Below are 14018 nucleotides of genomic sequence, written 5' to 3' on the forward strand. Positions count from 1 at the left end.
TCCTGCTCCTATTTCTTATGTTCTTATGTTCTTATGAATTGTGCAAACCTCACACAATGAAATATATTTCAATTTTAAGTGCCAGGGAACCAATTGTAACATCTTACAGAGTTTTGATTCCACAGCGTGAAGCCAATCTTGAAACAGCCATGTTGATTGGAAATGTATCAAATTCTGTATTTCATATGAACTTTCAATGTTATTTCGACCAACAGGAGTGGGAAATGCGTTACATTTGAAAGCAAATGTGAATATCGTTAATATTTCCAGTACCAGCACGAATTCTTTCCTTAAGGTAAAGTTTATTTATTAGTCACAAGTAAGGATCACATTAACACCGCAATGAAGTTATTGTGAAGTTCCCAAACTCACCACAGTCCGGCGCTTGGCCGGGTCAATGCACCGAATCAAGACGTGTTTTTGACTGTGGGGTGACACTGGAGCACCCAGAGGAAACCATGGAGAGAAGGTTCAAATCCCACGCAGACAGTGACCCAAGCCGGGAATTGAACCTGAGTCTCTGGCGCTGTGAGACAGCAGTGCGAACCACTGTGGAATCTTGGGGTGTCTGCCATCGCATTTTTCATGAAGAAGAACACTTGAACCCATAGCTCACGGGGTTGAGAATCAATCGCTTGCAAATTGTAAGAACACGGAGGGGGTTGAATGTCCGGGAGAGACACACAGTGACCAGTGGACTGATTCGCTACAATGAAACATTGTTACTCGATGGAGAATGGAAATTTGAAAGCATCACACGAAGAAGGATTTGGACTCTGGATCCTCAAGATGAAATGTCTGATATTCTACCCACTGAGCTATCCGTGCTCACCGCTTTTTTTCTGGTTGGCCCAACACTGCGTGGTTGCAAGTTTGAGTTTCTTCCGCCAGTTATCCAACATCTTCTGATTATTTCTCTCACACAGACATTTGGCGTTGGGTTTAAGACAGTCCCTGCTTCTTCCCACTGACACAACTCTCCTCCTCAAGCCTCACTTCCTTCCAAACATTTGCTTTAAGAATGATGGTCATGAATCTGAAAGCCTTCCAGTTGCCGCCAGCTCAGTGTCCGCACCATTCTATCGCTGTTTCGGCTTGACAATCATTCACGGTGAGGGTCGCGGTGAGATGGTGCGGCTGCAGGGCGTTGGAGTGGGAGGGGGTGGGGGAAAGTGTGGTTTGTTTAGCTGACTCAGAGCAATACGTTGCAAATATTAATTTATACAAATCCTTATCTCTGCACTTCTCTCCAAAACACCACTCCATCGTTTTAAACAGACTCTCATTTAGCATACGAGGCATCCAAGTTCGAATGGCTACGTTCGGGTTTGAATGGCCGGGACAGACACGATGTGAACAGAAATGCAATCCATGTTCTGAAACAGCGTGACTCGATACGAGAACAGAGATTTAAAAACATCATCCGAACACAAACTTCAACGCTCAAAACTCAGGCTAAAAGTTTCATGCTTGACTGAGCTGCCCCGGGACCTGCCATCGTCTTGACAAGTATTATGGTGATGGTTGCATTGGGATTATGGTGCAGGACTGAAAAATGGGAGTGTGTGTATGTGTGTGTGTGTGTGAGTCTATGTGTGTGTGTGTGTGTGTGTGTCTATGTGTGTGTATGTGTCTATGTGTGTGTGTGAAAGGAGGGGTGGCGGTGGCGGGGGAGGCGGGGGGCATGGGTGTGGGATGGGTTGAGGTTTTTACCTGACTAAGAGCAATACGTAGCAAATATTCATCTGCAAAAATAATTATCTGCGCAGTTCTCTCCGAAGCATCACTCTAACCTCATAAGCACACACTCATTCATTCCCAAATGATAGACAGCCGCCCGACTGAATGCAAACCAATATTTTATTCAGATAACAGCATTTAATCAATACAAACCAGTGGAGGATAAGCAAGGACATTGGTCGCTTTGAAAATCCTTCGAAATGCATGTTGTGGGAAATGAGGGCGCTGAAGAACCGCTTTCGCACCCTCCATTTAGCGTGTTTCACAATGTTTCAGAGAACGGGAATTGCAATTAAGGATCGATTCTGAACCTAAACCCTGGAATTATGAGATCCTAATGGTTTGGTTAACTATATTTGGGGAGGCAGCTCTGGAGACCACGGGCGAACAGTCACTTTATAATAATCCCCTTCAGAAGACACCTTTTCCATCGCTGCAGCGCATGTGGTGCAGCTACTCCTAATTTCGGAAAAGAAGTTCCCGCACTTGGTGCCAACAGCAGTGAGAGAATGGGTGATATCGCTCAAAGTGAAGACAGAGTCCGTCCTTTGGAGGGATAACTTTCGGCAGTGATGGGGTAATTAATTGCCCTGACAATAAAACTTTATCAATGAAAATAGCTCTCAATCTATTCTTGAAACAAGGCGCTTTAACCAACTTTGCCACGGCTCCAACGCAGTGATGGAAACACTGGGACGTGATGGAGCATCGAGATTAAATACGGCACTTGATCAGGATTTGAACGCTGCACTTTCAGGTGAAAAGCCTGGTGCTCCACCAACTGAGCTCCCGGGACTTTGCTGAAATGATTGTACAGCGCGATTTACTGGTTGGGTCCGAATATTTCATGGCTGAAATTTTCATATCCTCCAACAGTCTAATCTAATATCTACAGATTATTTCTCTCACACAGACATTCGCCGTTAGGTTTAAGACGGTCACTGCCTTCCTCTCAATTACACAGCGACTCTCTCAGAAGACTAAGGAAATTTGGCAAGTCAGCTCCGACTCTCAGCAACAGAGCTTCACAGAAAGCATTATTTCTGGTTGTATCACAGCTTGGTATGGGCTCCTGCTTTGCCCAAGATTGCAAGGAGCGACAAATTATCGTGAATGGAACCCAATCCATCACACAAACCGACCTCCAATCCATTGACTCTGTCTACACTTCCTGCTGCCTCGGCAAAGCAGCCAGTATAATTTAGGACCCCACACACCCCGGACATTCTCTCTTTCACCTTCTTCCATCGGGAAAAAGATATAAAAGTCTGAGGTCACTTCCAACCGACTCAAGAACAGCTTCTTCCCTCTTGCCGGCAGATGTTTGAATGGACTTCCCATGCATTAAGCTGATCGTTCTCTACACCCTACTGTGTCTGTAACACTACATTCTGCACCCTCTTGTTTTCCTCCCTATGAACAGTATGCTTTGTCTGAATAGTGGGCAAGAAACAATACTTTTTGCTGAATTTTAATACCTGTGACATTAATAAATCAAATGAAATCAAACTCTCTCACTCAAACCACACTGCATCTCCAAAATTTGCTTCACAAATAATCGTCCTACAACTGAAACAATTCCAATTGGGACCAACACCGGGTCCGCAACGTGGAAACGCTGTTTTGTTAGCAAAATTATTCACTGTGAGGGTCACGTTGAGATGGTGGAGTTGCAAGATGGTGGAGTGAGGAGTGGGAATGGGGAATGAGATTGGGGGTGGCATGGGGTGTTTGCCAGACTCAGAGTAATACGTTGCAAATATTCACTTGTAGAAATCCTTACCTGTGCATTATTCTCCGAAACACCACTTTAATCTAATAAATAGACCCTCATTTATGTCCACATTTTCTGTCCTTTGTGCCCAGATGCTGTAGGACCTTCAGTGATTTTCCAGCATGCTTCTTTTTCTATCAGATGACAGAATCCACCGTAGTTTGCTTTCATTTTTATATACAGATTGTAATGCCAGCTTAGCTATGGTGTTGGTGCCGTGACTAAGTTGGTTAAAGGGCCTGTCCTAGGAAAGAGGATGATCCTGAGTTCGAGTCTCAGCAGCACCTTCGCCTAAGTGATATTTTGTAACAAAATCACTCTTGCTGTCAGACGCCGGAACTCGAACGTCACACAGTTGGACAGCAGGAAAAGGCGCATTTCGGCTCTGCCGCCAATCAAACACCTATTCAAATAGTTGCATTTTGCTCCTGGCGACACTTGCAATGGTCAATGGTTTGTGAGGAATTGCCAAACGACAACTGTTCACCGATTTTGAAGAAGATCTCATTGAACAGTTGCGCTGAGGCTGGAAAAGAAGCAACACCCGAACAGGGACTCGAACCCTGGACCCTCAGATTAAAAGTCTGATGCTCTACCGACTGAGCTACTCGGGCACCACACACAAGGGCTTTTCCCTCCTTTGAACAAGCCGCGCTCTGACATGGAGTTAGACGAGATAAGATTGAAGGAGAGTTCGTTGTTGAATGTGGGTGGGGAAGTGTCATGTTATCCACTTTAAATTGAAGATGAGTATTTCCTGTCACTTTCTAAATGTCCAAAAATGAAATCGGGCTGAGCATTTCATCCATTTGGAACCACAAGCACCTCATCATTTCACCCAATTTATATTCTTCCTCTCTCCTTCCGAAATTGCGTCTCAAAGTCAGTCAACTGTGGTTCAGTTCTTTCATGCACTTGCCGCGTAGTCTGATATTCCTGAGTTAAAATCTCCGTGCTACTTGTTTATGCATTTCACGTTGTACAATTTGAGGTAAATCACCATCTCTCTGAGGACCAGCAGTTTCAGTGTCCTGCATTCTACAGCACAAAGTGTCCCTTTGGCACAATGAGTCTGTCCCGGACATCAAGCACGTGTCTGTTCTATCTAAACAGTCTGTCTTTTTCTCTCTGCACAGATCTTCAAACTGTTAATGACGGCTGTTGTTCTGAGGTACACCTTTGACGAATAAATTGCCGCAGCTTCAATGCATTTGATTTTCAAAATTGTGTTCTCTATTTCCAGCAAGTCATCCGTGAAAATGAAATTGGATTGTCACTGAACACTTCGTTCGGCAGCATGTTCCTATTGCTCAAGAATAAACTGAAATGGTTTGGCAGCTTTAACAGTTTTCACACTGCAGAGCGGTCTCCTAAGTAACCAGTTAATAGAGGAAAGTTGTTGGCGAATCTGGTCTCCACGTATGTGGAGTTCGCTTTCGGATGTCGGCTCAAAAACTGATGAGACGCAGGTTTCTCCGCAAATCTTGTTTATTGCACCGGAGGAGAGATCGGTGGACCATGCACATCAAACATGGGTTCGTGAGTCTCTGTCTGGCTTACAAAACTGTTTCAGTTATACACGACGGAGATGCATCCACATACTTGTGTTAGACAAGAAGGGCATAGCTGTATTGTTACATTTGATTAGATTACTTTCAAGAACAAAAGGCGATAGCCACGTAAGGACATGGCTATTAAAGTTTCTGATTAGATTACGTTCAAGAACAAAAGGCCAATCGATAAGGGCCTGCCCTCCGAAGCCAGAACCACAATTACCTATTAGCAGTTTCTTTAAGGTGATCATTAGCTTCAGTGAGACTTGTCGCCCGCGCCTCAGGCCCTTTCCATTACCAGTTTATCCCTCAACTTATTTCCAGACACGCATCCCAATTTTAACCCTTTCGTCTTCTCAATCTACCTTATACACTTTCTGACGTTCTCCCAAGCAATTCTAATCGTGTTTGTTGATGTTCTGAGTATCTGTCAGTGCATCAGAAATAGGGGCATGAGTAGCATCCACTTAGCTTTAGTAAATCAATATAACTAAAATAGAAAATGCTGAAAATCTCTGCATTTGTCGAGAGAGAAAAAGACAACGTTACGAGTCAGGATGACATTCCCTCAGGATGCAGAATCTGAAGATTGGAAAAGAAGCCGGAAGCAGGACTGGGTGGTTGGGCCCTTCGAGACTGCCCCGCCATTCATTTTGATCATGGCCGATCATCGAATCCTGATCACCCTCCCTCCCATACCCCTGGGTCCCTATTGCCCTGCAGCCAAATGGAATCTCTTCTTGGAATCAAACAAAGTTTGTCTTCAAGTACATTGTGTGGTAGTGAATTCCACACATTCAGCACCCTCTGGGTGAAGAAATTTCCCGAGACTTTGTTTCTGTTCTCTGTGCCCAGATGCTGTAGGAGCTTCGGTGATTTTCCAGCATGTTTGCTTTTCTTTCAGATTGCAGGATCCACCCTAGTTTGTTTTTATTTTTATATACAGATTGTAATGTTGAGGTGGGCGGTGTGTTGGTGCCGTGGCTAAGTTGGTTAAAGTGCCTGCCTAGTAAATAGGGAGATCCTGAGTTTGAATCTCAGCGGCACCTTCGTCTAAGTGACATATTGCAACAAAATCACTCTTGCTGTGAGACGCCGCAGCTCGACCGTCACACAGTTAGACAGCAGGAAAAGGCGGCCAGAAGCACATTTCGGATCCGCCGGCCATCAGACACCTATTAAAATGGTTGAATTTTGCCGCTGGTGAAACTTGCAATGGTTAATGGTGTGTGAGGAATTGTCAAAGGACAACTGTTAATCGATTTTGAAGAGCGTCTCTTTGAACAGTTGCGTTGAGGCTGGAAGAAAAGCAACGCCCAAATAGGGACTTGAACCCTGGACCCTCAGATTAAAAGTCTGATGCTTCACCGACTGAGCTACCCGGGCTCCGGATGGCACACCTTTTCCCTCCGTTGAACAAACCGCGCTCTGACATGGCATTAGACGAAATAAGGTTGAAGGAGAGTTGGTTTTTTAATGTGGGCGGGGAAGTGTCATGTTATCCACTTTAAATTCAAGATGAGTATTTCCTGTCACTTTCTAAATGTCCAAAAATCAAATCGGGCTCAGCATTTCATCCATTTGGCACTAAAAGCACCTCATCATTTCACCCACCTTACATTCTTCCTCTCTCCTTCCGAAATTGCGTCTCAAAGTCAGTCAACTGTGCTTCAGTTCGTTCGTACACTTGCCTAGTAGGCTGATATTCCTGAGTTAAAATCACCGTGCTACCTGTTTATGCACTTCAATTTGCACAATTTGAAGGAAATCACCATCTCTCTGAGGACCAGCAGTTTCAGTGTCCTGCATTCTACAGCATAAAGTGTCCCGCTGGCACAATGAGTCTGTTCCGGACATCAAGCACGTGTCTGTTCTATCTAAACAGTCAGTCTTTTTCTCTCCACACAGATCTTCAAACTGTTAATGACGGCTTTTGTTCAGAGGTACAACTTTGACGAATAATTTGCCGCAGCTTCAATGCATTTGATTTTCAGAATTGTGTCTCTATTTACAGCAAGTCATCCGTGAAAATGAAATTGGATTGTCACCGAACACTTCGTTCGGCAGCATGTTCCTATTGCTCAAGAATAAACTGAAATGGTTTGGCAGCTTTAACAGTTTTAACTCTGCAGAGCAGTCTCCGAAGTAACCAGTTAATAGAGGAAAGTTGTTGGCGAATCTGGCCTCCACGTATGTGGAGTTCGCTTTCGGATGTCGGATCAAAAACTGATGAGACGCAGGTTTCTCTGCAAATCTTGATTATTGCACCGGAGGAGAGATCGGTGGACCATGCACATCAAACATGGGTTCGTGAGTCTCTGTCTGGCTTACAAAACTGTTTCAGTTATACACGACGGAGATACATCCACATACTTGCGTTAGACAAGAAGGGCATAGCTGTATTGTTACATTTGATTAGATTACTTTCAAGAACAAAAGGCGATAGCCACGTATGGACATGGCTATTAAAGTTTCTGATTAGATTACTTTCTAGAACAAAAGGCCAATCGATAAGGGCCTGCCCTCCGAAGCCAGAACCACAATTACCTATTAGCAGTTTCTTTAAGGTGATCATTAGCTTCAGTGAGACTTGTCGCCCGCGCCTCAGGCCCTTTCCATAACCAGTTTATCCCTCAACTGATTTCCAGTCACGCATCCCAATTTTAACCCTCTCCTCTTCTCAATCTACCTTATACACATTCTGAGGTCCTCCCAAGCAATTATAATCGTGTTTGTTGATGTTCTGAGTATCTGTCAGTCCATCAGAAATAGGGGCATGAGCAGCATCCACTTAGCTTTAGTAAATCCATATAACTAAAATAGAAAATACTGAAAATCTCTGCATTTGTCGAGAGAGAAGAAAGACAACGTTCCGAGTCAGGATGACATTCCCTCAGGATGCAGAATCTGAAGATTGGAAAAGAAGCCGGAAGCAGGACTGGGTGGTTGGGCCCTTCGGGACTGCCCCGCCATTCATTTTGATCATGGCCGATCATCGAATCCCGATCCCGATTTTCCAGCATGTTTGCTTCTCTTTCAGATTGCAGGAACCAACGTACTGTAATTTTATTCTTATATACAGTTTGTAATGGTAGCTTGCGCATGGTGTTGGCGCCGTGGCTTAGTTGGTTAAAACGCCTGTTTAGTAAACAGGCGATCCTGAGTTCGAATCTCAGCGGCGCCTTTGTCTAGGTGGCATTTTGCAACAAAATCCCTCTTGCTGTCAGACGCCGCAACTCCACCGTCACACAGTTGGACAACAGGAAAAGGCGGTCAGAGGTGCATTTCGGCTCTGCCGCCTAGTAAAACGATCCAGTTTTGCTGCTGGCGACACTTGCAACGGTCAATCGCATGCGAGGAATTGTCAAAGGACAACTGTTAATCGATTTTGAAGAACATCTCGCTGAACAGTTGCATTGAGGCTGGAAGAAAAGCAACGCCTGAACAGGGATTTGAACCCTGGACCCTCAGATTAAAAGTCTGACACTCGACCGACTGAGCTATCCAGGCGCCCAACCGCAAAAATTTTCCCTCCTTTGAACAAGCCGCGCTCTGACATGGAGTGAGACGAGATAAGATTGAAGGAGAGTTCGTTGTCGAATGTGGGTGGGGAAGTGTCATGTTATCCGCTTTAAATTCAAGATGAGTATTTCTTGTCACTTTCTAAATGTCCAAAAATCAAATCGGGCTGAGCATTTCATCCATTTGGAACCACAAGCACCTCATCATTTCACCCAATTTACATTCTTCCTCTCTCCTTCCGAAATTGCGTCTCAAAGTAAGTCAACTGTGCTTCAGTTCGTTCATACACTTGCCTAGTCGGCTGATATTCCTGAGTTAAAATCTCCGTGCTACTTGTTTATGCATTTCACGTTGTACAATTTGAAGTAAATCACCATCTCTCTGAAGAGCAGCAGTTTCAGTGTCCTGCATTCTACAGCATAAAGTGTCCCTTTGGCACAATGAGTCTGTTCCGGACATCAACCACGTGTCTGTTCGATCGAAACAGTCAGTCTTTTTCTCTCTGCACAGATCTTCAAACTGTTAACGACGGCTTATGTTCAGAGGTACATCTTTGAGAAATAATTTGCCGCATCTTCAATGCATTTGATTTTCAGAATTGTGTCTCTATTTCCAGCAAGCCATCCGTGAAAATGAAACTGGATTGTCACTGAACACTTCATTCGGCAGCATGTTCCTATTGCTCAAGAATAAACTGAGATGGTTTGGCAGCTTTAACAGTTGTAACACTGCAGAGCAGTCTCCTAAGTAACCCGTTAATCGAGGAAAGTTACTGGTGAATCTGGTCTCCACGTATGTGGAGTTCGCTTTCGGATGTCGGATCAAAAACTGATGAGACGCAGGTTTCTCCGCAAACCTTCTTTATTGCATCGAAGGAGAGATCGGTGGACCATGCACATCAAACATGGGTTCATGAGTCTCTGTCTGGCTTACAAAACTGTTTCAGTTATACACGACGGAGATACATCCACATACTTGTGTTAGACAAGAAGGGCATAGCTGTATTGTTACATTTGATTAGATTACTTTCAAGAACAAAAGGCGATAGCCACGTAAGGGCATGGCTATTAAAGTTTATGATTAGATTACTTTCAAGAACAAAAGGCCAATCGATAAGGGCCTGCCCTCCGAAGCCAGAACCACAATTACCTATTAGCAGTTTCTTTAAGGCGATCATTAGCTTCAGTGAGCCTTGTCGCCCTCGCCTCAGGCCCTTTCCATAACCAGTTTATCCCTCAACTGATTTCCAGTCACGCATCCCAATTTTAACCCTCTCCTCTTCTCAATCTACCTGATACACATTCTGACATCCTCCCAAGCAATTATAATCGTGTTTGTTGATGTTCTGAGTATCTGTCAGTGCATCAGAAATAGGGGCATGAGTAGCATCCACTTAGCTTTAGTAAATCCATATAACTAAAATAGAAAATGCTGAAAATCTCTGCATTTGTGGAGAGAGAAGAAAGACAACGTTCCGAGACAGGATGACATTCCCTCAGGATGCAGAATCTGAAGATTGGAAAAGAAGCCGGAAGCAGGACTGGGTGGTTGGGCCCTTCGAGGCTGCCCCGTCATTCATTTTGATCATGGCCGATCATCGAATCCCGATCCCGATTTTCCAGCATGTTTGCTTCTCTTTCAGATTGCAGGAACCAACGTACTGTAATTTTATTCTTATATACAGTTTGTAACGGCGGCTTGGGCATGGCGTTGGCGCCATAGCTAAGTTGGTTAACGCGCCTGTCTAGTAAACAGGCGTTCCTGAGGTCGACTCTCAGCGGCACCTCCACGTAAGTGGCATTTTGCAGCAAAATCACTCTTGCTGTCAGACGCCGCAACTCCACCGTCACACAATTGGACAGCAGGAAAAGGCGGTCAGAGGCGCATTTCGGCTCTGCCGCCCATCAAACACCTAGTAAAACGATCCAGTTTTGCTGCTGGCGACACTTGCAATGGCCAATCGCATGCGAGGAATTGTCAAAGGGCAAATGTTAATCGATTTTGAAGAACATCTTACTGAAGAGTTGCGTTGAGGCTGGAAGAAAAGCAACGCCCGAACCGGGACTTGGACCCTGGACCCCCAGATTAAAAGTCTGATGCTCTACCGACTGAGCTATCCGGGCTCCCCTCCGTTGGTTAAACCGCGGTCTCACAGGAATTTAGACGAGATAAGATTGAAGGCGACTTCGTTCTTTAATGTGAGTGGGGAAGTGTCATGTTATCCACTTTAGATTCAAGATGAGTATTTCCTATCACTTTCTAAATGTCCAAAAATCAAATCGGGCTGAGCATTTCATCCACTTGGCACCATAAGCACCTCATCATTTCACCCACTTTACATTCTTCCTCTCTCCTTCCGATATTGCGAAAGCCTTTGACACTGGAACACAACAAGGCCTCTGGAGGATCATGTCAAATTTCGGCTGCCCCCCCACCCCACCCCAAATTCATTCACATGGTACGCTACTTCGATGTTGCGATGACGGCCAGAGTACTGGATGGTGGAGAATCCTCTGAGGCATTCCCAGTCACCAATGGCCTCAAACAGGGCTGTGAGCTGGCACCCACACTGTTCAGCATGATGTTTACTGCCATGCTGAATGATGTCAATTGAAGTCGGAAAAAAACCATAAAGATGGATACCTGGCATAAAAATAGCTGTCCGGCACATAAGGGGTTAAAAGGAATTAAGCCTGCACTGACTTCCAACACAGACACTGACTTTCAAACACAGACAACTATTTAAAATCTAAACCACAAAACAGACAGTTAATTAAATTAAAACGGGGAACAGACGCTTCAGGAAGCCAGGCACCTTAAAAGAGATAAAGATAGTCCTGGGACAGTGGGGTCTGAGAGGGAGATTAAGAACAGGAATGCATAAATACAAAGGAACCACTTACTACAAGAATAGAATAAAATTAAGTCATTGATAAAGAGGAAATGTACCCATTCATGGAACAATGTGATATTGAAACGATATTGGCTGTACCTGTCCATAATAATGAGCTAAGAAATGTTGTACCCATTTGACTATAAGGGTGTGATAATCGTGTCCGGTCCACCTATTGTGTAAAGGGTATAAAGATGGACCGCTTCTGTTGTTTCTTCGAGAGAAGGTAGCTGTCCAGTACCGCGAGGTGCTGGTGCCTTTTCTCCACGAAGCTTCGTTAAATAAAACTGTATTGTTGTTTCTCCAGTCTGACTCCGAAGTGGTAATTTTCCCACAACACCTTCCAGGACAGTGTTTCTGGAATCAGCCTCAAATACAGAGTGGATGGGAAGCGTTTCAACCTGAGGAGACTTCAAGCTATTACCAAAGTGAAAGAGACTGTTCTGAGAGATTTCCTGTTTGACGATGACTGCGCCCTGTATGCTGGCCCAGAGCCAGAGATGCAAGTCAGTATGGACAAATTTTCCACGGCTTGTGACAACTTTGGACTCACCATCAACATTAAAATGACCGAAGTCATGCACCAGCCTGCTCCTCATGCACCTTACACAGAACCCATAATCGCAATCAAAGGGCAGAAACTACAGGCAGTGAACCAGTTCACTTATCTTGGCAGCACCCTCTCCCAAGCAGCAAGTATTGATACAGAAGTTAACTGCAGAACAGCAAAGGCAAGTTCTGGTTTCGGTAGACTGCGCTCCACTGTATGGGAGTGTTGAGGAATCAGCCCAGCAACAAAACTGAAGGCCTACAGCGCTGTGGTACTCACTACCCTCCTGTATGCCTGTGAAACGTGGACTGTGTATCGAAGGCATGCAAGACAACTCAATCATTTCCGCATGACTTGTCTTCGCAGAATATTACGCATCAGATGGCAAGACAAAGTACCAGACACTGAAGCTCTCTCTAGAGCAAGTCTACCATCAGTCCACAAACTGCTGATGAGAGCGCAAACCCGGTGGGCAGGACATGTCATCCGTATGTCAGACGAGAGGATACCCAAACAGCTCCTTTTTGGGGAACTCTCTGCTGGAAGACGCTCGCATGGACGGCAGAAGAAATGTTTTAAAGACACACTCAAAGCCTCCCTGAAGTCGCTTGACATTGACACGACCACCTGGGGAACGCTGGCAGGAAACTGCCCTACCTGGCGCTGCCTCATCCACAAAGGCTGTCAAGCTCACGAAGCAAGGTTTATTGCTGAAACACAACTTAAGCGTGAGCTGCACAAGTCCAGAGCCACCAGCACAACAACTACAGTGTCTACACAGGACTGTCCAATATGTACCAGGACATTCCCTGCCCGAATTGGCCCTGATCAGTCAACTTGGGACACACCGCAACCAACCTCAAAATGAGTAATGGTGCCGAGGTCCTCGTCGATGACGATGGACGAACAACAACAATTCAAGTGGTTGAATTTTACTGCTGGCGGCACTTGCAATGGTCAATGTGAGGAATTGTCAAAGAACAACTGTTAATGGATTTTGAAGAACATCTCGTTGAACAATTGCGTTTGTGTGAATTCCACACATTCAGCATCCTCTGGGTGAAGAAATTTCCCGGAACTTTGTTTCTGTTCTCTGTGCCCAGATGCTGTAGGAGCTACGGTGATTTTCCAGCATGTTTGATTTTCTTTCAGATTGCAGGATCCACCCTAGTTTGCCTTTGTTTTTATATACAGATGGTTTTGGTGCGTGCGCGGTGGCTAAGTTGGTTAAAGCGCCTGCCCAGTCAATAGGAAATCCTGTGTCCGAATCTCAGCGGCACCTTCATCAAAGTGACATTTTGCAACAAAATCACCCTTGCTGTCAGACGCCGCAACTCTACCGTCACACAATTGGACAGCAGGAAGTGGCGGCCAGAGGCGCATTTCGGCTCTGCCGCTCATCAAACACCGATTAAAATGGTTGAAGTTTGCTGCTGGCGACACTTGCAATGGTGAATCGCGTCTGAGGAATTGGTCAAAGGACAACCGTTCATCCATTTTGAAGAACATCTCGCTGAACAGTTGCATTCAGGCTGGAAGAAAAGCAACGCTCGAACAGGGACTTGAATCCTGGACCCTCAGATTAAAAGTCTGATGCTCTACCGACTGAGCTACCCGGGCTCCCAACAAATAGCCAGCTCCCTCCCTTGAACAAGCCGTGATACTACCTCGAACTGGGGGAATCTCCCCCTTTATACACTTTCACAGCAATTAATCACGGACAGACAGTATAACTTCACCCAGATCACGTGCTGTGCAACAGCAAAAGTAAGTACAAATACACTATGTGAGTTAAAATATGTCGAAAACCCGCCCCCCTCCAGTTGCCATTGAAACTGCCATTGCTCCAGTGTGAGATAGCAACCGTTCTCACATAGATCTTGAGATGTTACTTTGCCCATAAAGTGAATGTTATCTCCTTCAAACAAAGACAGCATTTAGCCAAGTCCAGTCGAGACCGATTTAATAAAGCCAAGAGTTTCGTTA

At 45.0% G+C, this 14018-nt stretch overlaps 6 non-coding genes across 6 annotated transcripts; 1 reads left to right on the forward strand and 5 right to left on the reverse strand.

Annotated features, from left to right (window-relative positions):
* Positions 1-4055: 4055 nt before the first annotated feature.
* trnak-uuu (transfer RNA lysine (anticodon UUU)) lies at positions 4056-4128 on the reverse strand. Its single transcript has one exon. It is a non-coding gene; the product is annotated as a tRNA-Lys (tRNA).
* Positions 4129-6380: 2252 nt separating this feature from the next.
* On the reverse strand, positions 6381-6453 carry trnak-uuu (transfer RNA lysine (anticodon UUU)). Its single transcript has one exon. It is a non-coding gene; the product is annotated as a tRNA-Lys (tRNA).
* A 1724-nt stretch (positions 6454-8177) lies between these two features.
* trnat-agu (transfer RNA threonine (anticodon AGU)) lies at positions 8178-8251 on the forward strand. Its single transcript has one exon. It is a non-coding gene; the product is annotated as a tRNA-Thr (tRNA).
* Positions 8252-8504: 253 nt separating this feature from the next.
* Positions 8505-8577, reverse strand: trnak-uuu (transfer RNA lysine (anticodon UUU)). Its single transcript has one exon. It is a non-coding gene; the product is annotated as a tRNA-Lys (tRNA).
* Positions 8578-10639: 2062 nt separating this feature from the next.
* trnak-uuu (transfer RNA lysine (anticodon UUU)) lies at positions 10640-10712 on the reverse strand. Its single transcript has one exon. It is a non-coding gene; the product is annotated as a tRNA-Lys (tRNA).
* Positions 10713-13579: 2867 nt separating this feature from the next.
* trnak-uuu (transfer RNA lysine (anticodon UUU)) lies at positions 13580-13652 on the reverse strand. Its single transcript has one exon. It is a non-coding gene; the product is annotated as a tRNA-Lys (tRNA).
* Positions 13653-14018: the final 366 nt, after the last annotated feature.

This window comes from Carcharhinus amblyrhynchos, chromosome 13 (genome assembly GCF_965287045.1).
Source record: "Carcharhinus amblyrhynchos chromosome 13, sCarAmb.v2.hapA, whole genome shotgun sequence".
Taxonomy (NCBI): Eukaryota; Metazoa; Chordata; class Chondrichthyes; order Carcharhiniformes; family Carcharhinidae; genus Carcharhinus; species Carcharhinus amblyrhynchos.